The sequence below is a fragment of the Panulirus ornatus genome, chromosome 19 (genome assembly GCF_036320965.1).
Source record: "Panulirus ornatus isolate Po-2019 chromosome 19, ASM3632096v1, whole genome shotgun sequence".
Taxonomy (NCBI): Eukaryota; Metazoa; Arthropoda; class Malacostraca; order Decapoda; family Palinuridae; genus Panulirus; species Panulirus ornatus.
This window is the reverse complement of record NC_092242.1, coordinates 6,045,245-6,071,349: the sequence shown is the minus strand read 5'-3', so window position 1 is coordinate 6,071,349 and position 26,105 is coordinate 6,045,245.

Sequence of the window (26,105 nt, the reverse complement as noted above, 5' to 3'; positions counted from 1 at the left end):
CAGTGGTTACATACTACGATATTCGGTATTCTGGGTCCTCATCTGTTCGCTCCTGGGGGAGACCTAGCACATCCCTTCTCATCACCACCACACTTGGCTACCGCAACCATTCCCACCTAACCCCCTCCCTTTCTTTTTTCTTTTTTACCAAACATTTTCCTTCATCACCATCGCACCCAGCCCCCATGGCCATCAACACTTCCTCCCTCACTGGCCACCGTCACCCTGAGCGGCGGAATGGCATTGTTCAGTGGTACCAACCACTCACCTCTGCCAATTTTCTTCTTCATATCTTACATATGCCGGCATATATATATATATATATATATATATATATATATATATATATATATATATATATATATATATATATATATATATATATAAAACGTATAAGATACGTGGACAATATCTTTTTCCCCCCCCCGACTCCCAGGGACTGAAATGTGTATGTAAATGGCAAAATAAAGTCTGCAGTTTATAGCCACTTAAGACTAGATTTAAAACGCTCGAGATAATATCGTAAATCATCGCACCTTACGTACGTGCCTGCAGGCTGCAGTGGCTACCTATTGCAGGAAGTGTAGGGTGCGTTGGCGCTGTCTGTCTGTCTGTCACTCTCCCTCTCCTCATCTTTGGCATATTAGGTCAAACTTTTCGTAATGTCTTTCTGATCTCATGCCTTGTCGGTTCTGGAGGTTTATCTCTCTCTCTCTCTCTCTCTCTCTCTCTCTCTCTCTCTCTCTCTCTCTCTCTCTCTCTCTCTCTCCCCCCCCCCCCCCCCCCCCTCTCTCTCTCTCTCTCTCTCTCTCTCTCTCTCTCTCTCTCTCTCTCTCTCTCTATATATATATATATATATATATATATATATATATATATATATAAATATGTATACATTTATGGACTTTTACCTGAAATGCCACTGGCTGTCTTCGATGAGGGATGGTGTATGTAGGAGAGTGTTGTTGTGGAAGCGTAGCTCCGAAATGCTGACGCTAGTTACCTGGAGAGAGAGAGAGAGAGAGAGAGAGAGAGAGAGAGAGAGAGAGAGAGAGAGAGAGAGAGAGAGAGAGAGAGAATCCTTACCTACGTACGAGTACCTACATCAGGGCTAGGTGGGACTACATCAGGACTAGGTGGGCCTATATCAGGGCTAGGTGGGAAGCGCTCACTTCTCATCTTGCCTCATGATTGACCACCGTCTCCCTCAGCCCCCGCCCCCGCCCCCGCCCCCGCCCCCGCCCTCAGCCCCCACCCCCGCCCTCAGCCCCCATCCCCACCCCCGCCTGGATTACGTGAGCATCGTACGTTCATCTGGGTCGGATACCAACAACGTGTCAAGATTTCTTTCGAATATTTTGGTAATTGTCCCGTGCATCTTTTCATCGAGCTCCACAAATTTGCTGCTACGGGCTTTAACCATGGCTTATGAAGTGTGTGTGTGTGTGTGTGTGTGTGTGTGTGTGTGTGGCCTTCAACAACCTCCCTACACTGACGCACCCCAGCCTGCCGCGTCGCCCTTGTATTTCATCCGTCGTTCTATTTATGGCTATTGAAAAAGCCATTATTAGTTTTGCTAGAAAAATGATCATAATACCGAGAAGTTTATGTTGTTTAATGCTAACATTAGCGCCGCTGCTTCGACCACCGTCGCTCCCGGGGGTCAACATTATGCAAATTGAAGGCAATACCTCAGCACCTGTACCTTCCAGCCAGGGCGGAAGCTGTTGTGAATCAGTGTTGTGTGGTGGCTCTACGAGGCCTGGGATGCCATTAGGCCTTGTGGGGCCGGGGGGGGCGCCGCCTCTTGTCCTCCCGCAAGCTCGAGGGACACAGAGAGACGAGGGATGATCCCAGGAGAATCGTATATCACCGAATTGTGCTGGACACCGTCTGGGATTATGTCTATTTAGAATATAGAACAAAATTCTTGGTATTCTGTAGGGCGACCTGGTTCTCACAAGCGTTCCACCCTCGACATATCAAGAGTTATGATGAGCTGCGCTTTATTGTCCCCCTCTCCATGGGTCCCGTCCCGTGCAGGGCGTGTTTGTCTTTCTGACGCGTTGGAGCTGAACTGCCTCTCAATTAATGGAAATGTGTATATGCATAAGAACCAATTAAATATTTATATTTGTCGAGTGTTGATTCACGAATCTACGTCTGTGTGTATACACACACACACACACACTCGGTTTTCTTCGACGATACAGTTTTGACAATCAATGTCTCTCATCTCTGCTTATCTGAGGACTAAATAGATTGCGTATCTGCAGATGGTGCTGTCCCGTCCAGCACCGTCGAACAGTTGTCATTACGGTGTTGTACCACCAGTGTAAACACTGAACACGTGACCTTTGTCCGGGAACAATTAAATGCGACTGACAAGTGTTCTGGACCCCGGTGTTGGCGATACGGGGGATGGGAGAGAGGCAGACGAGGGAGGAAGAAGAGCAGCGATAGACGAGGATGGGCGGTATGTTGGGGCAGGGACGACAGCAGGAGAGAGAGAGAGAGAGAGAGAGAGAGAGAGAGAGAGAGAGAGAGAGAGAGAGAGAGAGAGAGAGAGAGAGAGAGAGAGAGAGAGAGAGAGAGACATTCCCTTTCCCCCCCCAAGCAATTATGGAACAGACGGCCCCCTTCCCACATCAAGGAAGAAGTAAAGTGAATCCTTGCAACGTAGAAGAGGCAGAAAGCCTCGTGTTGAGTTATGAGGCACAACACCCACTCAAAATATACGAGTTCGTCTTCAGTGCATCATACACGACGCCTCCTGTGTTTGGAGACGAGGAGATACGTCCTCCTCCTTCAGGGAGGTATTGGTCAAAGCCCTCAGCATCTCTGTCAGGCAGAGTCTTAACAAAAAAAAAAAGAATTCCCTACGAACAATATATACGAAGTGGAGTTTTGAACGTTAAGAGAACACTTGTATGGTTATAGCCTCAGTCTTCGTCGGGAGATGAACTCACACACTCATAATGAGACCCAAAACTACTCACATCACTGGGTTACTTATGTCTCATTCTATCCTCATCATGAATACACTTAATGAGATGCATCACAGGCACAAATTTTTCTCAACTGTATAAAAACTCGTGAAACTAAAATTCTCGAATTTTGTGCAATGCAATTAATTAACAGGAGTGCGTGCAATTACTCTAATTAATGAGAGAAATGGCATTACCTGATCACCAAGCAGGAACATGTTCAAAAGTTTTACCCTTGGAGTGCATCTGTGTTCTCTGGATCTGATGAACACCTATGCATATAAACATTCCCCTTCCTCTCTCCTCTCTCTCTCTCTCTCTCTCTCTCTCTCTCTCTCTCTCTCTCTCTCTCTGTTTCACACACACACACACACACACACACACACACACACACACACACACACACACACACTGACAAACAGACGCATACCTCACTACCAAGGCTTAAGACCCCTACATCCACCAGGTGCGAACCAACCAGAGCACCTTCTACCGACAACGAAAAATCCCAACACTCGACCTACTCCCATGGAAAATTGTCAGGTCTTGAGGGATCTTCCTGCGCCAGACGGTGGTGAAGAGGAGGGAGGGGAAAAAATATCATCTATCAAACTGTTTTGGTAATACATCTACGACAGTTCAAAAAGAGAATGTGTCAGACTGGCAGGATAAAAGCTAGACTTTGAAATATCAACGTTCAGTGCAGATGTAAACAATACGTTCTGCGAGGGTTCGTTAAGGCCAGGTAAAGGGGACTTCCCTAATCTCTATGATATATTGGACCTACAGACCAGCCCAGGAACCTAACCCATCTATCAAGGGTCACCACTCAACGTTCTGGTGCTTGGCTGGCCCCCCACCTGCTGATAATGACTTGATATATGGGGTGGGAGGTTCCTCATCATCCACACCCTCCACCAAGTCTCGCTCAGTGAGGTGAGAGTTTCGGTGGATCTCCCTTCCACTCGACTTCTCATATCTTCTCTCTTTCTCTCCCTTCCTCCCTGCGTCTCCTTCCCATCTCTCTCTCTCTCTCTCTCTCTCTCTCTCTCTCTCTCTCTCTCTCTCTCTCTCTCTCTCTCTTTTAGTGTAAAACATCTTCCTCCACTGCACATGTAGCCGACTCTTTTCGTCTTATTTGTGTAGACACCAAAATACCAGAGGATATAAACGATATGAGGAGTTACTGCCACTCATAACCGTGTTGTATGAGAAACGCATGTGAATGGAGAGAAAGGCATAAGAGAAGTGTAACCATCGCCCACGCACTAAGCCTGGAATATGTCCATTCTCTTCCAGTATCACAAGAAACCGCTAAAGTGCTTATGGCCATTTCACGTCCATTACAACTTTCAGGCACAACAAAATAAAGGTTTTGGATTTTGCTTGTTGTTGATGGTGTTGTTGTTGTTCCCCTTGTGAAAGGCTCTCGAAGCTTTGCTCTTCCTCTCTCCCACACCCATCCAGCAAAAGCGTCTCAAAAATCCAGACTCACAGGCAAAATTCACCATTTATCTTCAGTTCAACAAACGCCTAAATTGCGCGCCATGAACATGCGTATACGTATCTATGAGTACTCCGTTCATGACACGCTGGTCGAAACCTCTGTTGAGCCAGGGGTCAATTGGTGAATTTTCCCCTCCATTTCTGGGTCGTCCGCTGAGCAGGAGGAGGGCATATCACATGCATTCAGCAGCTGTTCTCATCTCTCCTCTAAGCCACATATCAGAAAACTCCAATACCTTCGCGTCAGGTCTAGCACAGCGGTCCAGCATACATCTCAGCTCCCATCCGACGCTTACAGCTCGAAGACAAGAAATGCAGTTCGAGTCCTTTACCACGGCATCGAAGTGCACGATTACGTTCGTCTCTCTGGCTTATATATTGATTGGAAGTCTCTGGCCGCGCACGAATAGCTGAGCTCATCCATTTTCTATGCGTCGTGTGAGCCGAGTTCGGTCAGGTCCTGCAACAGCGCCTTCTTCAGGAATCGGATTCCCCTGCCGGAGACTGGCTTCCTTTCCCTTGATGATATTGCTGGCCATAATGGGCTTTCATTTTCATGCATTTCATTAGTGGGACTCCATTACCCTTGGTTTCGCAGGGATGAAGTTTCAGGTCACGCAAAGAGAACGAGAGAGAAATATGAGAAATTATTATCAAATTTCATGAAACGTAACTCGATCAGATGCCATACGATCGCTGGGCGCCTGAGTGAAATAGTCAAAGCAGTTAGAGCGTCTCCTTTGCACGTAGTAAGACTAACAGGGAGGGAGAAAAGCCACTTACAAACGCCTTTTTTTTTTTTTTTTTACTGCTGCTGAAAGAAGAACATGTGGCAGGTCCGGGGAGGCGCTCTTGAAGGACGAATGCCTCCTTCATTCACTTGTTTTCGAACACCGTACCCGAAGGATGTACGGCTGTACTCGCGGATCCGTACCTTCGTGGCTGAGGGTTGTGAGTACCGTCGTGCTTAAAGGGTTGTATCGCTACTGGAAACTGTGCTCTCTCATGACGATGGTGGAGGATGTGGTGTCTTCCTACTGTAGCCAGAAGCTGTGGTCTCTCACCATGCTAGGCGGAGGCTGCGGTCTCTCACTATGCTAGGAGGAAGCTGTGGTCTCTCACTATGCTAGGCGGAGGCTGTGGTCTCTCACTATGTTAGGCGGAAGCTGTGGTCTCTCACTATGCTAGGCGGGGGCTGTGGTCTCTCACCATGCTAGGCGGGGGCTGTGGTCTCTCACTATGCTAGGCGGGGGCTGTGGTTTCTCACTATGTTAGGCGGAGGCTGCGGTCTCTCACTATGCTAGGAGGAAGCTGTGGTCTCTCACTATGCTAGGAGGAAGCTTGAGGAATTCTATTCTCATAGCCAGAGTCAGGCACCTCTGTGAACACTACAGCTAAGATACAGTCTTGTGTATTTCCCAGTTGATTTTAGAACACCGAAGCCTATTTCTTCGTCATATTCCTATAACTTTGATTACATGACATTAAACAGTAATGACGAGGAAAATTTCCCCACTTGATCACTGTGCTGAAGTCCTTCCAATCGATAATTCTGTGGATTTAGATCGTCCCTTGACCGACACATTTTGTAAAAGCGATGTTCACCTGTTCCAAATCCTCGACACTGATAAAAGTTATGAAGAATATAAACTCCCTCGTCTGCTGAATGTTCTGTACGGATTCTACATTCACAGTAGCTCTCGGGATGAAATAGATTTAGGCAACTTTTTTTTTTTTTTAGAATGCGAAACACAATAGTCAAACTTTTAAACTAGAAAATTGAGTTCGTGGAAATACATATACAAGAATGTTTGGATCGGAAGAGCGGAGAGAGTAGTACCTCAGTTGAAAAAAAGTAGTACCTCTGTGCAAACTTTTGTTGAAAATGTTCATTACTTATGTACACTTAACGCGCAAAATTTGTACTCTCGTGTATTAGGACACTTCACATGACGCCAGCTATACGTGAAGACACTACAGAGAACTTTATGAGAGACAACATCTAAATTCCAGAGCCAGAGCTGACGACAAGTACTTCCAAGACATTCCAGACACCCTAACACTGCCCCAACCCGCGCAAACTCAACACTAAACTAATGGCTCTTCAGACGTCGCCGAAATCGCGTTGTGACATTCACACACTTCCTCCTCTTCCATCTTGCTCTCTCCTGATTTTCTCCTAAGATTACCCCTCCTTAGTGAAGGCCATTAAGCGCCTTACTCTGGCATTTCTTAAGATTTCCTGCATTTTCTCCTTGCCTTTCCTTATTGCCTCTATTCAAAAGGATTATCCAACAAGTCTTATAAATTCTCCTCTTCTTTCTCCCGTGACAGCAGTTTGGCTTCACTGAAATAAAGCAGAGATTCTTCCAAACATGTACACGGTGCATACAAGTAAATATATATATATATATATATATATATATATATATATATATATATATATATATATATATATACATATATATATATATATAGGGGAGAAAGAATACTTCCCACGTATTCCCTGCGTGTCGTGGAAGGCGACTAAAAGGGGAGGGAGCGGGGGGCTGGAAATCCTCCCCTCTCAATTTTTTTTTTAATTTTCCAAAAGAAGGAACGGAGAGGAGGGCCAGGTGAGGATATTCCCTCAGTGGCCCAGTTCTCTGTTCTTAACGCTACCTCGCTAACGCGGGAAATGGCGAATAGTTTGAAAAAAAAAAATATATATATATATATATATATATTAGGTGTTGCTAGAGTCCGCCCTTTTGAAGTAATATCGAAAGTGAAAATTCTCCTTTGAAGAGTCTCTATCATCGTCACTTGACGAAAAAGAGTACAGTCCCGTAAGAGAACTTCAAAGGAATCCTTCCCTGCTACTGACTGTAACGCAACTCTGGAGGTGCAGGGGCTGTGTGTGTGTGTGTGTGTGTGTGTGTGTGTGTGTGTGTGTGTGTGTGTCTGTGTGTGTGTGTGTGTGTGTGTGTGAGGGTAAGATGCCCCTTAATCTATTCTTGACGTAGCATATCAACGTAACATACAGCGCCCGAAATCTAGTCCACCTATACACATTGTTCCACTCGAGACTTGACCTCTGGATGTTTCTCATTATGTACAACCAGCTTTTCTGAGTGTCTGAGGTCGCCGCTTATGAAGGTCGTGTGATGCACCAACACGGGAACCCACTAGAACTCCCTCCGAATAACATGTTATTCTAACCATTCACACAATACAATATCGACGCGCATTTACATAACGATTTGCAAGAGAGAGGTTAACACCGCGATGTACACGACTGGGAGAAGGCTTTTACGTTGCGACACATGTGATGTGAGAGGAGCTTTGTTTAGTCACGTGATACCACAAAATACATTTTTCGTGATTCACTAAATTCAACAAGAGAGAATCTCAAACGCATTATACACCAGGAGACCTTAAACACAGTCACGTGAGACGGTAAGGCAGTGCCTTCGACTAGGACGAAGTGAGATCCCCCTCGAGTCTCGCTAGCTGTCATGAGATAAGTGTCCATGCCAGTGTGTGGAGACCTGGCCAATCTCACAACAATAACAACATTGGAGCCTCACAGCCAGGGGGAGCTCGCTGCCCCACCTGCTGGGAGAACCAGGTCGAAAACCACGCACCTCTCCTCGGTTGTTGCCAGACCCGTTCGCACGCCATCATGAACCCCATATCAGGGGGTCGTAAAGTGCAGTATCTTGTGGCAGGTCAGCAGTATATCGCAAGTTTAGTGGGCCCCAGGCTTGACTCATCGGACCCCAGGCTGCCTCCAGAACAGAATTACCGAGTGACAGAACGCCCAGATATCTTCTGAGATATTACCTCAATTACCACACACATTCCTGGCTGTTCACTTGAGGCCAAGCCACCTCCTCCGCGCTCGTTTGACTCCCGCAGCCAGCGTCTCGGCTGCTATCCTCACAACCCGGGCGAAATTCGTATATACGGAAATGGCTTGCAACCTGCGTTGGTTAGAAGGTCGTGTGAGGTGGAAAGCCACAATAATTATCGTCTGAACTTATATGGAAGGTGAAATAAAGATCGTTGCTTTGGTGTTTTGTTTAACAAGACGAATGTGTGTGGTGGTGGGAGAGTTTCAGGTGCTGGCTGGCAGGCGGCGCTGGCCTGGGCTTAGACTATGGTAGGTATCATCAATACTGGTTGGCCAATTATAGTCTTGCAATGGTCGACCCCTATATCCCACCTCGCTATAGAGTATAGACTATATATCTCTAACGTTTCTCTATATAAGATTGTGTTTCTTATACTTATGTGACTCGTATATCTATTTTGTGGACAACGGGTATAAAAATACTGGAAAATTCACCCTGATCTCATTCGTGAACTAGGCACATACACAACAAATTTCTATCAGCTTAGATTTCAAGGAGCTGAAACGCTGATTCTCATGAAGAGCCACATATATTTGGTGTCCCGTTTACGCTCATATTCATCTCAATGTCTTCCTCTTACCAAACTCTCTCTCTGTCGCTCTACCCAAGTGGGTGTCATAGTGAATACCGAAAAAAAAAAAACATTGCATCAGTTTATGTAAAGTCGTAGAATGAAAAGTTGGGATGAATAAGTTAAATCATCCACACCAGCGCAAGGAAAAAGGCCGAGAGGTGTGAAAAATTGCATAACCGCTTTCAATAAACTGTTGAAAAGATTCTTTAGCAGAACGGGAAGGAATTATTCCAGCAGCCATGACCGATACACTCTGAAGAGATTTTCAAATTCCTTTGTGTTTCTTGCCCTCGCCTTTGAGGAACTAGACATTCTTGGCAATACTTGATCTTATGCTGTTTAGAAAAAAAAAGTCTTGAGGACGATGGCACGTTTTCCTTAACCAGGAGAGGATGAAATTGAGAACGACGATACGACCCTTGGGTATGATGTCGGGGTCTTTGACCTGACCCTAAACGTCGTGCTGAAGGATCTCAAACAGTAAAACACTCTGTTTAATCCACCGGTGGTTCACTGTAGCCCGGAGGAGACACCAGCCTTTGGCTTATTCTTTCCAGCGAAGATACATATAGCTACTTAAGCTAGACACAGTCTTACTGATTATGTTTTGTACCTGGGCAGGGACAAACAAACTCCTCGCGACGTAAACATTATGTGGCTGATGTAGTTATGTTCTTCAAATGCTCTCACCAGTCACCAAGACTAACCCACATTTATGTTAGTCCTGTCATACAGTTGATTCACAGTCATTGGGTTTTATGGAAAAGATCAGTAAAGAACGGTAGGATGAAACGACTGACTGAATGAATAATATTAATGATAATAATAATAATAATAATAATAATAATAATAATAATAATAATGATAATGATAATGATAATAATAATAATAATAATGATAATGATAATAATAATGATACTAATGATAATAACAACAACAAAAATAATAATAATAATAATAATAATAATAATAATAATGATAATAATGATAATAATAATAATACCTTTAGGCTTCGTCCAACTTAAAGTTGAATGCTGGCGAAATCTAACAATATCAAACAGAGTTGTGCATTATATTCCCAGTTACATTTATCGCACATTTACTTAACGAGTAAACTAGTTTGACAGAAGTACTGTATTACGAGCTGTTCTGAGGCGAGCTTGAGGGCACAATGGTACTCTGTGACATACGCTTCTGTGGTGGAACTCGGGAGGAGAGCGCGCGCGCGCGCCTCGTCAACTTGCCTCACCTCACTCACGCCTCTTGATCCCATGGGCCCCGCAGCCTCCCCCCCCCCCCCTCCCAGGGGGAACTCGCGGGGAAAACATATTTCGTCCGGGTCTGATATTCAGCTGTGTCTCCACGTTTCCCGACAATGCAACACAAGGCGGGGGCGCGCGGGGAGGAGGCAATCCCAGCTGGGAATCCCGTATGCTTGAGTTGGTTTTCATCAAACTGGGTTCTGGTGGGAGCAGGGAGTGTGGGACGCGCCCAGAGGATCTCACCCACTCCCCGCTTTCGAGGGGAGGTGGTGGTGTTCCGAGCGCCGACTTAGTTATTCCGGCCTTGCAAAGGTCTCTACTAGCGCAGGGATTGGGGTATAGTGTTCGGTGGTCGCTCGTGTGTACGCGGTTCCCGCTCACAGACGCGCATCAGCAGGGGGTGCAATGGAGGGAGGGAGGGCGATACTGCGATACGCGTGTTATGGCCAATTTTTACGTCGCTCTGAATCGATGGGAAAGCGGTCGATTAATTTGCCCCCTTCCATATTTTATTTCCCCCCAACCCTCTTGTTCTTCCCTGCGTCATCCTCCTCTCAATCCGTTTTCGTCAGCTTGCCCTTCGAGGCGGCAAAGGTAGAGAGAGGCTAATGATTACCACACCCAAGTCCTGGGACCTCGACCGTAATGACGAGACTACATCGCCTCTGGCTCTTCAAGTCTCGCAAGATTGAAAATGGTTTCTTCCCTCCTCACTATTTACCGGCAAGGAGTAAATTTTAAGAGGCTTATTTACATACAGCTTTAGAGAGGTGACTTTACTACGACCATAGGGAATAACTCGCCATAATTTCTTACGGCTAATTTCAGGGAGAATTGTTTGCGGTATTACGTACACTGTCGAAATAAGAGCTTAGTGGCTGCGCATGCATATTACATCAACGCCGCTCCTCCAGTGGGACTCGAACCCACATCCGCTGGGCGAGATGTAGGTAAGCACGCTATCCCCGGGCCACTGAGCTCTCTCTCTCTCTCTCTCTCTCTCTCTCTCTCTCTCTCTCTCTCTCTCTCTCTCTCTCTCTCTCTCTCGGTACGCATGCGTATTCCTTTTATATGCGTTCGACCTCTCCATCTGACTGTGGCATGATTAGGAATCAAACCTACGAGGAAGAAGAAGATATTAATATCGCTTAACCCCTATTCTTATGTTTCTAGAAAGTGATAATAAAAGAGGGGAGGATTTCTAGGCTCCCTCTTGCTCCTGTTTCTCACAGTCGTGTTCTGCTACATGCTGGAGACGCATTTATTCATCCCACATACAATACGCATCTCTCTTCTTCTTTAATACGTATTAGTGGTTTTATCGTATTTCTTCTCTCATTTACCTATTATTCCACGTATTACTGATTTTCATCTTATTTCCTCCTTCATTCACCTACCATTCCAAAAAATGCTACACATTCTCTTCAATACGTATTACTGATTTTCATCTTATTTCCTCCTTCATTACATTTACCTGATTTCGTTCTTATTCTTTCTCTCCCCCTTAAAAGAAACCCTCCTGTCGTTCTTTTAAGTCTGACTACGAGTGATATACGTTCGAGCAGCGACCTTCAACTATCGCTTGTCAGCATCCATGTCCAGCATCCGAATGCCCCTGCGTCGGTGGGGAGAAACCCCCAAGTCCACAAATTAACTTCGGCGGGGATTTTTCGCCCCGGATAGAATCTCTCAGTACGTGATGTTGGCTAAAAGAACGACCGGAGCAAATTTCAAAAAAGGCGGGAGGAGAAAGGAAAGGAGGGCAGGCATCCATTTAACGCGTGGACCCTAAAAGAAGTACCACACTGCGAAGGATTAGATAAAAACAAACAAACAAAGAAGACAAACGAAGCGCAAAAAAGTAGCAGTAAGCAATGCGTGTGGTCGGGTCTCTCTCTCTCTCTCTCTCTCTCTCTCTCTCTCTCTCTCTCTCTCTCACTGTCATCATTAGAGAATATGACATTTGTGTTTGTATTTCAAAGGGGTGTTCATGGCCTTTTATAACTGCCGAAACTACAACGAATACCGGAGAATTTATCATCACTGATTTCGTATGATTACCGTATGATTACCTTATAATTACCGTATGTATACCTTATGATTACAGTATGCATACCGTATGAATACCGTATGCATACCGTATGATTACCGTGTGATTACCGTATCCATACCATATGATTACCGTATGCATACCATATGATTACCGTATGATTACCGTATGCATACCGTATCTGCATATACATCAAGAATTTGCTTGTTTCATACATGTTCTTGCACTTGTCGTCCTCTTCCCCGGGATCAACCCCGTCTGGACCTAACTCCATAACGGAGTAGAGGTGACGTGTTTCGTCCACCGCTGCTTCAGGGAGGCTAATTACCATACGGGTGTTGAGCCCTGGTTGGAGGGGTTAAGGTACAGATGGTGCCACCCATCTTCCGTTTTCTTACACTCACCGTGGTTGCTTCTTTATTTAGAACAGTCAAACAGTCGATAGATTCATAGAAAATGTAATTTCGTGCTCAAGCATCGTACCATCGTGCTCAAGGGTCGTACGCCGTATTCAAGGGTCGGACCGTTGTGCTCAAGGGTCGTGCGTCGTGCTTAAGGGCCGTACCGTCGTGCTCAAGCATCGTACCGTCATGCTCAAGGTCGTACCGCAATTCAAGGGTCGAACCGTCGCGCTCAAGGGTCGTGCGTCGTGCTCAAGGGTCGACCGTCGTGCTCAAGCATCGTACAGTCGTGCTCAAGAAATCGTACGTCGTGCTCAAGGGTCGTTACCGTCGTGCTCAAGGTCGTACGTCGTGCTCAAGGGTCGTACTCGTGCTCAAGGGTCTACCGTCGTGCTCAAGGTCGTACCGTCGTATTCAAAGGCTAAAGACGAATGACACAAGTAAATCATGACCAAGGATACAACATCTTATATGCCTAATGGTTTTAAGACATGATGGAACACAACCACTGTGGCCAAGGAACACAATCACTGTGGCCAAGGAACACAATCACTGTGGCCAAGGAACAAAACGTGGCAAGAACACAACCACTGTGGCCAAGGAACACAATCACTGTGGCCAAGGAACACAATCACTGTGGCCAAGGAACACAATCACTGTGGCCAAGGAACACAATCACTGTGGCCAAGGAACACAATCACTGTGGCCAAGGAACACAATCACTGTGGCCAAGGAACACAATCACTGTGGCCAAGGAACACAACCACTGTGGCCAAGGAACACAACCACTGTGGCCAAGGAACACAATCACTGTGGCCAAGGAACACAACCACTGTGGCCAAGGAACACAATCACTGTGGCCAAGGAACACAATCACTGTGGCCAAGGAACACAATCACTGTGGCCAAGAACACAACCACTGTGGCCAAGGAACACAATCACTGTGGCCAAGGAACACAACCACTGTGGCCAAGGAACACAACCACTGTGGCCAAAGAACACAACCACTGTGGCCAAGGAATACAACCACTGTGGCCAAGGAACACAATCATTGTGGCGAAGGAACACAATCACTGCGGCCAAAGAACACAACCACTGTGGTCAAAGGAACACGACCACTGTGGCCAAAGAACACAATCACCGTGGCCAAGTCTCCCGAAAGTAACATTCCTTTTAATAAAATCGCTTTGCGATATATCAGGGCCAACTCGTATTTCCTATAAAAGGTCAATATATGATGGAATTTCTCACTGGTTTTCATACAGGCCAATTTCGTATGGCGATTATTGCTGATGCATCGTTTCTGTAATTGTAATACCAAGGAATACCCTGCGGGGGGGATCTTGGCCTCCGGGGGAGGATAGAATATGTCATATGAGACACGAGGATTTTTCTGCTCTGTTGCGGATCCAAAGCTCTCTTGCCCCATCCCGAGGCATGACGTCATTCCGTTCTTTCAGCTGAATAAACGTACGAAAAAAAAAAAAACATTGCATCAGTTTATGTAAAGTCGTAGAATGAAAAGTTGGGATGAATAAGTTAAATCATCCGCACCAGTGCAAGGAAAAAGGCCGAGAAGTGTGAAAAATTGCATAACCGCTTTCAATAAACTGTTGAAAAGATTCTCAGCAGAACGGGAAGGAATTATTCCAGCAGCCATGACCGATACACTCTGAAGAGATTTTCAAATTCCTTTGTGTTTCTTGCCGTCGCCTTTGAGGAACTAGACATTCTTGGCAATACTTGATCTTATGCTGTTTAGAAAAAAAAAATCTTGAGGACGATGGCACGTTTTCCTTGAGCAGGAGAGGATGAAATTGAGAACGACGATACGACCCTTGGGTATGATGTCGGGGTCTTTGACCTGACCCTAAACGTTGTGCTGAAGGATCTCAAACAGTAAGACACTGTTTAATCCACCGGTGGTTCACTGTAGCCCGGAGGAGACAACAGCCTTTGCCTTATTCTTTCCAGCGAAGATACATATAGCTACTTAAGCTAGACACAGTCATACTGATTATGTTTTGTACCTGGGCAGGGACAAACAAACTCCTCGCGACGCAAACATTATGTGGTTGATGTAGTTGTGTTCTTCAATTGCTCTCACCAGTCACCAAGACTAACCCACATTTATGTTAGTCCTGTCATACACTTGATTCACAGTCATTGGGTTTTATGGAAAAGATCAGTAAAGAACGGTAGGATGAAACGACTGACTGAATGAATAATATTAATGATAATAATAATAATAATAATAATAATAATAATAATAATAATAATGATAATGATAATAATAATAATAATAATGATAATGATAATGATAATAATAATGATACTAATGATAATAACAACAACAAAAATAATAATAATAATAATAATAATAATAATAATGATAATAATGATAATAATAATAATACCTTTAGGCTTCGTCCAACTTAAAGTTGAATGCTGGCGAAATCTAACAATATCAAACAGAGTTGTGCATTATATTCCCAGTTACATTTATCGCACATTTACTTAACGAGTAAACTAGTTTGACAGAAGTATTGTAGTACGCGCTGTTCTGAGGCGAGCTTGAGGGCACAATGGTACTCTGTGACATACGCTTCTGTGGTGGAACTCGGGAGGAGAGCGCGCGCACGCGACTCGTCAACTTGCCTCACCTCACTCACGCCTCTTGATCCTATGGGCCCCCCCGCAGCCTCCCCCCCCCTCCCAGGGGGAACTCGCGGGGAAAACATATTTCGTCCGGGTCTGATATTCAGCTGTGTCTCCACGTTTCCCGACAATGCAACACAAGGCGGGGGCGCGCGGGGAGGAGGCAATCCCAGCTGGGAATCCCGTATGCTTGAGTTGGTTTTCATCAAACTGGGTTCTGGTGGGAGCAGGGAGTGTGGGACGCGCCCAGAGGATCTCACCCACTCCCCGCTTTCGAGGGGAGGTGGTGGTGTTCCGAGCGCCGACTTTGTTATTCCGGCCTTGCAAAGGTCTCTACTAGCGCAGGGACTGGGGTATAGTGTTCGGTGGTCGCTCGTGTGTACGCGGTTCCCGCTCACAGACGCGCATCAGCAGGGGGTGCAATGGAGGGAGGGAGGGCGATACTGCGATACGCGTGTTATGGCCAATTTTTACGTCGCTCTGAATCGATGGGAAAGCGGTCGATTAATTTGCCCCCTTCCATATTTTATTTCCCCCCAACCCTCTTGTTCTTCCCTGCGTCTTCCTCCTCTCAATCCGTTTTCGTCAGCTTGCCCTTCGAGGCGGCAAAGGTAGAGAGAGGCTAATGATTACCACACCCGAGTCCTGGGACCTCGACCGTAATGACGAGACTACATCGCCTCTGGCTCTTCAAGTCTCGCAAGATTGAAAATGGTTTCTTCCCTCCTCACTATTTACCGGCAAGGAGTAAATTTTAAGAGGCTTATTTACATACAGCTTTAGAGAGCTGACTTTACTACGACCATAGGGAATAACTCGCCATAATTTCTTACGGTTAATTTCAGGGAGAATTGTTTGCGGTATTACGTACACTGTCGAAATAAGAGCTTAGTGGCTGCGCATGCATATTACATCAACGCCGCTCCTCCAGTGGGACTCGAACCCACATCCGCTGGGCGAGATGTAGGTAAGCACGCTATCCCCGGGCCACTGAGCTCTCTCTCTCTCTCTCTCTCTCTCTCTCTCTCTCTCTCTCTCTCTCTCTCTCTCTCTCTCTCTCTCTCGGTACGCATGCGTATTCCTTTTATATGCGTTCGACCTCTCCATCTGACTGTGGCATGATTAGGAATCAAACCTACGAGGAAGAAGAAGAAATCAATATCGCTTAACCCCTATTCTTATGTTTCTAGAAAGTGATAATAAAAGAGGGAAGGATTTCTAGGCTCCCTCTTGCTCCTGTTTCTCACAATCGTGTTCTGCTACATGCTGGAGACGCACTTATTCATCCCACATACAATACGCATCTCTCTTCTTCTTTAATACGTATTAGTGGTTTTATCGTATTTCTTCTCTCATTTACCTATTATTCCACGTATTACTGATTTTCATCTTATTTCCTCCTTCATTCACCTACCATTCCAAAAAATGCTACACATTCTCTTCAATACGTATTACTGATTTTCATCTTATTTCCTCCTTCATTACATTTACCTGATTTCGTTCTTATTCTTTCTCTCCCCCTTAAAAGAAACCCTCCTGTCGTTCTTTTAAGTCTGACTACGAGTGATATACGTTCGAGCAGCGACCTTCAACTATCGCTTGTCAGCATCCATGTCCAGCATCCGAATGCCCCTGCGTCGGTGGGGAGAAACCCCCAAGTCCACAAATTAACTTCGGCGGGGATTTTTCGCCCCGGATAGAATCTCTCAGTACGTGATGTTGGCTAAAAGAACGACCGGAGCAAATTTCAAAAAAGGCGGGAGGAGAAAGGAAAGGAGAGCAGGCATCCATTTAACGCGTGGACCCTAAAAGAAGTACCACACTGCGAAGGATTAGATAAAAACAAACAAACAAAGAAGACAAACGAAGCGTAAAAAAAGTAGCAGTAAGCAATGCGTGTGGTCGGGTTCTCTCTCTCTCTCTCTCTCTCTCTCTCTCTCTCTCTCTCTCTCTCTCTCTCTCTCACTGTCATCATTAGAGAATATGACATTTGTTTTCATATTTCAAAGGGGTGTTCATGGCCTTTTATAACTGCCGAAACTACAACGAATACCGGAGAATTTATCATCACTGATTTCGTATGATTACCGTATGATTACCTTATAATTACCGTATGTATACCTTATGATTACAGTATGCATACCGTATGCATACCGTATGATTACCGTGTGATTACCGTATCCATACCATATGATTACCGTATGCATACCATATGATTACCGTATGATTACCGTATGCATACCGTATCTGCATATACATCAAGAATTTGCTTGTTTCATACATGTTCTTGCACTTGTCGTCCTCTTCCCCGGGATCAACCCCGTCTGGACCTAACTCCATAACGAAGTAGAGGTGACGTGTTTCGTCCACCGCTGCTTCAGGGAGGCTAATTACCATACGGGCGTTGAGCCCTGGTTGGAGGGGTTAAGGTACAGATGGTGCCACCCATCTTCCGTTTTCTTACACGCACCGTGGTTGCTTCTTTATTTAGAACAGTCAAACAGTCGATAGATTCATAGAAAATGTAATTTCGTGCTCAAGAGTCGCACCGTCGTGCTCAAGCATCGTACCATCGTGTTCAAGGGTCGTACGCCGTATTCAAGGGTCGAACCGTCGTGCTCAAGGGTCGTGCGTCGTGCTCAAGGGTCGTACGCCGTATTCAAGGGTCGAACCGTCGTGCTCAAGGGTCGGACCGTCGTGCTCAAGGGTCGTGCGTCGTGCTCAAGGGTCGTACCGTCGTGCTCAAGCATCGTACCGTCATGCTCAAGGGTCGTACGCCATATTCAAGGGTCGAACCGTCGCGCTCAAGGGTCGTGCGTCGTGCTCAAGGGTCGCACCGTCGTGCTCAAGCATCGTACAGTCGTGCTCAAGAATCGTACCGTCGTGCTCAAGGGTCGTACCGTCGTGCTCAAGGGTCGTACGGTCGTGCTCAAGGGTCGTACCGTCGTGCTCAAGGGTCGTACCGTCGTGCTCAAGGGTCGTACCGTCGTATTCAAAGGCTTAAGACGAAATGACAACAAGTTAAATCAGACCAAGTGATACAACATCTTATATTCCTAATGGTTTTTAAGACATGATGGAACACAACCACTGTGGCCAAGGAACACAATCACTGTGGCCAAGGAACACAATCACTGTGGCCAAGGAACACAACCACTGTGGCCAAGGAACACAACCACTGTGGCCAAGGAACACAATCACTGTGGCCAAGGAACACAATCACTGTGGCCAAGGAACACAATCACTGTGGCCAAGGAACACAATCACTGTGGCCAAGGAACACAATCACTGTGGCCAAGGAACACAATCACTGTGGCCAAGGAACACAATCACTGTGGCCAAGGAACACAACCACTGTGGCCAAGGAACACAACCACTGTGGCCAAGGAACACAATCACTGTGGCCAAGGAACACAACCACTGTGGCCAAGGAACACAATCACTGTGGCCAAGGAACACAATCACTGTGGCCAAGGAACACAATCACTGTGGCCAAGAACACAACCACTGTGGCCAAGGAACACAATCACTGTGGCCAAGGAACACAACCACTGTGGCCAAGGAACACAACCACTGTGGCCAAGGAACACAACCACTGTGGCCAAGGAACACAACCACTGTGGCCAAGGAACACAATCATTGTGGCGAAGGAACACAAACACTGCGGCCAAAGAACACAACCACTGTGGTCAAAGGAACACGACCACTGTGGCCAAAGAACACAATCACCGTGGCCAAGTCTCCCGAAAGTAACATTCCTTTTAATAAAATCGCTTTGCGATATATCAGGGCCAACTCGTATTCCTATAAAAGGTCAATATATGATGGAATTTCTCACTGGTTTTCATACAGGCCAATTTCGTATGGCGATATTCTGATGCATCCGTTTCTGTAATTGTAATACCAAGGAATACCCTGCGGGGGGGATCTTGGCCTCCGGGGGAGGATAAAATATGTCATATGAGACACGAGGATTTTTCTGCTCTGTTGGCGGATCCAAAGCTCTCTTGCCCCATCCCGAGGCATGACGTCATTCCGTTCTTTCAGCTGAATAAACGTACGAAAAAAAAAAAGAAGAAAGAAATCTGTAGTTCTTTCTTTTTCTTGGTCTTGCAAATTGACGTAGGAGAACGTGTTGCTTGGGAGAGGGCTGGTAGTCACACTCTGGGGCAGAGTCAGCGGTGGATGTTCCAGTGGCCCAAGAGGACGAAATTCTCGTATATGGATGGATGGGGGGGTCACGTTTCTCCCAGACCAGCGCGGCTGTCGCACTGTATGGGATGTTCAGTTTCACACTGGCAGCTCTGGGTGGCTGATGATGATGATGATGATTATCATCATCATCTCTGACTGCGTCTCAGGATTCAAGTATATTGCATCAAAGAGGAGGAGGAGGAGGAGGAGGAGGAGGAGGAGAGAGAGAGAGAGAGAGAGAGAGAGAGAGAGAGAGAGAGAGAGAGAGAGAGAGAGAGAGAGAGAGAGAGAGAGAGAGAACAGGCTTAAGAATTAAAAAGAGACTGAAGTTCAAGAGCTGTGTGTGTGTGTGTGTGTGTGTGTGTGTGTGTGTGTGTGTGTGTGTGTTCTGAAAAGGAAAGGGATGAGAAAACCATCATTTCTGAAACAGAAAACGAAGACGGGTTGACCTTGTAAATGCCCAATCATGGCCCAGAAGAGGAATTTCATAATTCTTCCTTCTCTCTCCCTTCAAACAACTTAGGACATGTAATCAAGCTCGCATATCTAAAGTCAGTGTTCAAGTGACAAGGTTCAGTCATAGAAATTTAAAGAGAACTGTTTTTTCTTAAGAAGCAAAAACGAAAGTGATTTTAAGAGACAGCAATATTTTTTTTTCCTAGCCCCATGTTTCATCACATCATGAACGAATGCAACAGCAAATGCTGTCAAGATGACCGAAGTCCTACCTCCTCATATCTTACCCAGTAATTACGACCTGGCACATTTAAAAGAACAAAACAAACAAACAGGCTTTTCACCTCAAAAATTCGTAAACACTTCCCCTTGTCTAGTCTTTGTTCTCTTTCATAATTCTCTCCCTAGTTCAACGAAGGCCTGGCCTTGATGTAGACTTTTGTCACTGTGACTGGAAACCTTCAACATACAAAGAAGAAGAAGAAGAAAAAAGAAAGGCTTTCCTGTACACACCCTAGTGATGCTGCTGTACATTTTTTTTTTCTCCTCTCTTACAACATCGACAACAAATACCGGCAACAAACATTTGTCTCGGGCGGCAACCAATCTCTCGGCGCGTGAGACAGAGAAACCCGTGTTTGCACTTCCAACAAACCAGTCTTTGACATAAGCCCGGCCGCCAATCCTCCTAAATCAACACCCAAATATTTGTCTTCCCAGCACCCACAGAAAATCACACAAGTGTTTCATCTGGAACGGTTAACAACGCAACCTCCGGTAAATGATAGCTTTACCGGCGACAAATTCATTCCACCAAGCAGCAGCGACGTCGGCAGCAGCAGAAGCATTGCCCACCCCGCTCGTGTTTTGGGTGGCGCGCGCAACCCCCCCTCATAAATCCTTGAATGTAATCACGTCTCCGGCTCTTCGTCGTATAGTGCACCTGAGGGCGCCGGCGCCTTGGGCACGGGCTTGGAAGGACCTCCGGAGCACGACGGCACGACGCGACCTCGTTGCTACGACCCTTGAGCACGACGGTACGACCCGGAGCACGATGGTACGACGACCCCTGAGCACGACGGTGCGACGACCCTTGAGCACGACGGTACGACGACCCTTGAGCACGACGGTACGACCCTTGAACACGACGGTACGACCCTTGAGCACGACGGTAAGACCCTTGAACACGACGGTACCACCCTTGATCATGACGTTGCGACCCTCGAGCACGACGGTACGACCCGGGAACGCTGTTACGACCCTTGAACACGACTACAAATATCGTGACATATCACATATATCGTAAAGTAGGAATGTGACAAATATGTAATTCTTTTCTTATTCTATGGTCAGTTTTTCTTCCAAGACAATCTCATGTTTACCAAATGGCGTCCTAGCTACGTCTCTTCGTCGTATATCAACTGACTGCTATATTTCTCTCTTGTGTCTCCCCTGATGATGTGATTATTACACGAAAGTGCACTTAGGAACTTACCGTGTTCCATTTTTCCGTGGACTCATAGGAATATATATATATATATATATATATATATATATATATATATATATATATATATATATATACATATATATATATATATATATATATATATATATATATATATACATGTAAACATATATAGACAGCTAGATAGACGGATTGACAGACAGATAGATAGATAGATAGGTAGATAGATAGATAGATAGATGACAATCTCCACTTGACCTACATAATCACAAGCTAAACTAACCGATCACAAATACATGTGAGCAAACAAACTCGGCGTAAAGAATTAATCAAAGGGCGGGCAAAAGAAACGGATATTACTTCCTTAAAATCCATTAGATTAATCAAACGCCCTTCGTAATACCCAGTAGGTCTTGGCCAGGGGGTGGAGGGGAGCAGCGCTCTCCACCCCGATTGATTTGTATCTTTTTATTGCTATATTTGGGGTTAGCAAGAGGGAGATATGACCACTAGCCCAGCTGAAGAGATAATTTACCGGGTCAATTCCCTGTGGATATTGAATATTCATTAGTTTCCCTTCCATTCATTATATTTCACATCGACTGAGGCCCTTCCCCCTATAATACAACGGAGCGATTTTTTTTCTTTTTCCCCAACTCCTGATGAAGGGGGTTGGGTCCACGGAATATATTTTTTTTGTTATCATTGCTCGGCAGGAGCTGTTAGGGGGTTTGACCTGTGATATCCTATAATCCTGCCTTTGGGAAATATAGGACCTGCGGCCACATCTAGTATGCTGTGTGTGTGTGCACCTGGCATCCTGGCCTCCAACACCGATGAGAGGAGAAGGTGATAATGAATTCTGTATCACTTCCCTGTGTCTACCCTTAACAGTGCAATGAGTGTTTTGTGTGTGTGTGTGTGTGTTTTGTGGATCGTCTTTGCAACATCTTGGTTCGTCTGAATGAAGTCGTAAGGTTTATGGCTATTCTCGAGTTACTGTCTCTTGTTTCCAGGTGATTGTACCCTCACTTAAGCATTCCAATCATCCAATTATCTAAAACGAGGCGCACATATCTTCGTGAATTGTAATCAGGCTAATGATATTCCCTTTGTGCCCAGTGAAGGAACAGAGAAGGGGGCCAGGTGAGGATATTCCCTCAAAGGCCCAGTCCTCTGTTCTTAACGCTACCTCGCTAACGCGGGAAATGGCGAATAGTATGAAAGAAAAGAAATATATATATATATATATATATATATATATATATATATATATATATATATATATATATATATATATATATATATGAAGTACGTACGAATTAAAGGAAAGAAAGGAGATAATTTGCTCGAGTTTCCAGTCACGTATACGGTCTGTTGGGGAGAATTCCTGACATGACTGAGGCTGGAAACTGGGTTAACTCTCCTGGAAATAGCATTTATAGAAAAAAAAAAAAGGAATTATATTTTCCGGCAGCTATATCGATGAAACAATTATTTTCTTTTCTTTTTTTTGTTTGATACACATGGCAAGATGTGGACAAACACCTTTCTTATCAGAAACATAAGAATGGAATTCTTTCGTTTTTTCTACATGAACTCTTTTGTCATAATGCTTTTGTTTAATTGTTTCATAGGTAATTTGAGACGATTTCTTTTGCAATCTCCCCTTTTTATTAATTTTCGATCACTTCAACACAACTCTTTAATCAATATTCAGATAAAATATTCTTATATAAATATTCGGGAGATAATATCAGAAAATTCGATCTTAAGATACGTGTCCCTGGAGAGAAGGAGAGTCCAAAAGATTTAAGATTCATAAAAGATGAGGTAACGACCATTTTATGACATAATTCTGCGGAAAAAAACACGTCGTAAAGAAATAAAAATCTTAATTTTCGCGTAAACACTTTTGGTGACGTGTTCTGATACCTTTGTGCCTCAGGCCGAAAGCGTTTGTATGACTCAGTTCTTTAAGGGTTGGGGACAAAGGCCTGGCCATTACACTCAAGGGTCGTACGCTCTTGTAAAAGGGGTCGTACGTTCGTGTGCAAGGGTCGTAATGTCGTGCGCAAGGACTCCTTTTTTCCTTCAAGGGGTATTAGAAATTACATCTAATTACGGAAAACCTTTTTACATACGAGGATATATTCGCGTCTCACATTTCCTGAAATCCAAAGTTTTACTTCAATAGGTTCAAACGTCTATTTTCTCATTATGCTGATATAGCCACATATAACATCACAGGTGATGAAGGCAGGGAGAGACAGACGGATGAATGAGGATAGAGGCAGACAGGTCAAGAGACAGAGAGAGAAAGACACGGGCAACATATGAGGACTAATGATTTTGGACAGATCGCCAGATAGACGGGTTGGACTGTAGACAGATTCATAGATAAGCAGATAGATAGAGATCTAATGCTACAATGGTACATGTACAGTGATAATATTCGTTGATAAATGGCTCGGAACAAAAGGCCCGGCCTTTATATATCTCTAAGGGTCGTTAACTTTCGTGCAAATAGGGTGACTGCGAAACTCACCGGTGACTGCGAACTCACCAACCTCTACTTTACGACGGGATTTTGCCATGAGGGCGTAGCACTCACCGCTGAGATAGATAGATAGATAGATAGATAGAGAGAGAGAGAGAGAGAGAGAGAGAGAGAGAGAGAGAGAGAGAGAGAGAGAGAGAGAGAGAGAGTGTATTACCCGGAGCGAGTGAGTACAAAGTATAGACGCAGGCAAATATTCGGTCGATACGGGAAACTGAAAGAATATGAAAATATTCCGCTCAAATTAAGCAGAAAAAGAAGAAAAAAGAATATACGTATTAAGAGCAGCTAAAATGAAATAAAAAAAGAAAGAAAAATCAGCTTGCTGAAATTTTCGTCTGCGTTTTCGCAGATCAATTAAAATCACTGGAAGTGTCAGTCACGATCATTCGTTATGGACGAAACCCTGTGGAGGAGACGAAGGAAAGCGGGCGGGGCCTTGAAGAAGAAGACCCCCCCCCACAGATACACACACCAATTACCCCCCGTCCACACACACACACACACACACACACACACACACACCCTCTCTGACGCCACGACGCCGTGCTGGCAGAACTAACCCCTCTGGTGCTGCGTCGGGATCAAGAGGACTTGCTGGCGTTTCGTGGTGTTGTCTAGTAACAAGGATCTAGTTATCAAGTTTGGCCCTGTGTCCTGTGTGTGTGTCCTGTGTGTGTGTGTGTGTGTGTGTGTGTGTGGGTGTGTTTACAGCGCTTCATTTGTCCCTATCATGGAAGGAATTAAAGCCTATATTCAATCCTTTACCGAATCTAAACCAATTTATAATGGTCTTCTACGCTAAAAAGTTAAACTCATCTCTCCCTGTCTTTGACCAATTCTAAATCCATCTTCCTTGTCTTTTGTGAACGCTAAACCCATTTTCTTTGTCTTGTTTCAAGTTACAGAAAACTGAGGTAAGAGGAACCTTTTCCATTACTGTATTAAGGAAAAAAACATAAATTAGGTATAGCATTTTTCTCGGTGGATTTATATAACGTCTTCCTTTCTTGGCTGAGCATTATCTTAGCTCTTCTGAAGAAAACTTTGAAGCTGTTAACTGTCCATTACTTTTAAGAGGTAGAAAATGAAAGGGGGGGGGGACACATCTGTTTACAGGTGTGTGTGTGTGTGTGTGTGTGTGTGTGTGTGTGTGCTTAAAAGGAAGGGTCTACAGGTGTTTGTCCAGAGGGATTTCTCTATGGAGGTAGGATTGTTGATACGTGTGAAGAGAATGGAAGGATCTCTGTCTACAGATGTTCGAGGAAGACGGATCTGTCTACAGATGCTGAAGAAAGATGGATCTCTCTCTCTCTACACTTGCCTCAGGGAGGAGAAAATCTGTTGACATAGAAGAGTGGCAGTTCAACAAGTGTTTGGAAGAAGGGACCCACCTATTGATCACCATCATTATCATTTTCATAATTATTATCAATATTATCATCATTATCAATACCATTATTTTCATGTGTATATTATCATTGTTATCATACTTCTTCTTCTTCTTCTTATAATTATTATGATTTTTATTATCATTATTATCATACTGATATTAATATTATCATTATTGTGATTATCATTAATATCTTTATTATCATTATTATTATTATTATTATTATTATTATTATTATTATCATCATTATTAAATGCTCCAGTTTCATGAGTATATAACACCAATCTCTCTTTCTTTTCCACAATCTTCATCTCATCACATTAAGTCACCAGCTTTGCCCCTGGGATAGACGGCACGGTGGTCGTGTTTGGCTCTGTAATCTCCGGCGTTCCACCGAAAAAATGAGGAAGCATTCACTTGCTGCTCAATTATCTTCCTCGAGGCCCTGGAGTGGAAGGAGAATTCGCCTTGGTTTTCTCACGTTTGGCGTCAACGTACAAGACTCATTAGATCATTATGGGGAGGAAATGTAAGCACATAGTGGCTGACATGATTTGCTCTAATTTCATTTTATAATTTTCATTTCTTTTCTTCTTTTTTTTTTTTTTTAATGTGGTTGGTTGCTGTTCTAGGTACCTCCGTTTTCTATGCCGAGATCTACACAAAGGAGGTATATTACCGGCACTATACCTCCATGGGT